At 31.6% G+C, this 2,303-nt stretch overlaps 1 pseudogene; it reads left to right on the forward strand.

The window, feature by feature from the left end:
- Positions 1-1,234: 1,234 nt before the first annotated feature.
- LOC112607237 lies at positions 1,235-1,733 on the forward strand (annotated as a pseudogene).
- Positions 1,734-2,303: the final 570 nt, after the last annotated feature.

Consider the following 2,303-nt stretch of genomic DNA (forward strand, 5'->3'; position numbering starts at 1 on the left):
TAAAGATAAATCAGATTTTTACTGAAATTATGTTATTACATAGATTGTCATAAAAATTAAGAATACTTATGAATAGTTTTTGAATTGTCAAGGAATTAAATTGGGAGAGAAATCAAAGGGTTTTAATTTTTTTCACAAAATTATCCTTTACCAAATTTGTGTAAATCATCTATAGCTTAAGAGATAATTTTTTCTTAAATCTTGAAAACAAACTACGTAAAGAATCAATAATGTTTTAAATGTTTTAAATAAAATAATAAAAACACTTTTCATCAGTTATTTTTATTGATCTTGATTAGCAGTTTTATGAACCTATGAGTTTTATGAACCATGAGTTTTATTAATCCATAAGTTTTATGAACCTATAAGTTTTTAAAATCAGAGTTCTAGACATTTTTATTTATGTCATTGCCTTTAAAGTTGTCATAAATCTGCTCAAGAATACTTGTTAGAGTCCTTTCCGTGAAAGGCAATTTTGGATTATAGCTAATTGTAAATACTTTTAGAGAAGAATTTAAAGCAATAATTGTGAATGACAAAAAGCTAGAATAGTCATGGATAAAAATCTGATGAAAGTTTTTAATTGACAAGGAAATTTATTTATTATTATTACCTATTACATTTTAAAATATCAGAATTATGACTGGCTGAATCACATCAAGGCTATCAGACTTTTGTGAATGTGATACAACTGAAAATCATAAAATGTGCACATCAATAATACATCCATACAAATATAACTTTAAAGAAGATTAAGCTTATCAACCAAAATTATGACTGACAATATATTAGATTTTTGTAAGTTTATGTAGATTTTGAAACAAGTATATAGATAACATACCCCTGAATGTAACTGAAAGAAGATTTAGCATCACTTAGTATTTGACAGTGTTTTCCCCTTATACTTTACTAAATAAGACTAATCATTTAACAAGACATACGTTCTTGACATATGGGCTGAACTGAGAAATTTCAAACTTAATTATAGATCAGAAAATCTTCATTTTAGAGCCCAGAGCCCCATTTGCATGTGTGGAGAAGCAGTGGCACCAGCTCAGTGGTGCGAGACATCCTCACCCCCTCGGGAGACTTAGGGACGCACTGCCTCTGACACCTGCTCAGCTCCCTGCCCAGGCGAGGACGCCATCTTGTGGGGTTGAGTGTCTTGAACTGAGAGCAGCAACTATGACTGATTTGCTGCTGGTGATAACAAAAGCCTCAGCAGGTGGGGAAGATGAAAAGTAGCAGAATCGAGCTGGGAGATGGGACACCACACAATATTAAACAGTTGAAGAGACTGAATCAGGTGATCTTTTCAGTCAGCTACAATGGTAAGTTCTACAAGGATGTGATGGAGGTGGTGAATGATCAAAACTTGCCTATTTCAGTGATGTTCCTGTAGGTGCAGTGTACTCTAGGGTAGCTCATTCACAGAATCAGAAAAGACATCATGACACTAGGATATCTGGCACCTTACCAAAGGCTAGGAATAGGAACTACAATGTTAAATCATGTCTTAAACATGTGAAAAATATGGCACTTTTGACATCTATCTGCATATCCAGATCAGCCATGAGTCGGCAATTGACTTCTATAGGAAGTTTGGCTTTGAGATTATGGAGCCCAAGAAGAACTACTGTAAAACCATAAAGCCTGCATATACTCATGTGCTGCAGAAAAATCTCAAATTGTCTTCTGGTCAGAATGCAGATGTGCAAAAGACAGACAACTGAACAAATTACCTTCTCAAAAGGAGAAAGAAGGAAAGCTGAAGGCAATAATGCACAACCTGAAAATCATGTGCAGTGAGATACAGCAAAAGTTGAACTTCGGAGATATGAATCTAAAATACTTTAAGAGAAAAAATCTACCTCTAGAAGTAACATTATCATTTTAAATAAAAAAGACAGCATTTCCAACCTGAAAACAGGGAAATTAATTGGATCTCAGGAAGAAATTTGTCAGAAATAGATACTGTTTGCAGTTTAGAAGATGACTGTTACAGAAACAGATTTCAAAATTAAAAATCAAAACTTTTTGAATTTTATTAAAAGCAAATCAACATTTCAATAAAACCATACTGTTTCTGTAAGGGACAAAGATTTAGTTTCATATTAGTTTAATACTAAATAACTTGTAAATAATACATTTAGTTATAGACAACTTGATTACAAACAAAATTTATAAATTCCTCTTTAAAATTGTTTTCATGATTTATTCAGACCATTGTTGGCATGTTTGGAATTTTAATCTTTTTTTTTTTTTTTTTTTTTTTTTTTTTTTTTTTTTTTTTTTTTTTTTTT

This window comes from Theropithecus gelada, chromosome 14 (assembly GCF_003255815.1).
Source record: "Theropithecus gelada isolate Dixy chromosome 14, Tgel_1.0, whole genome shotgun sequence".
NCBI classification, from domain to species: Eukaryota; Metazoa; Chordata; class Mammalia; order Primates; family Cercopithecidae; genus Theropithecus; species Theropithecus gelada.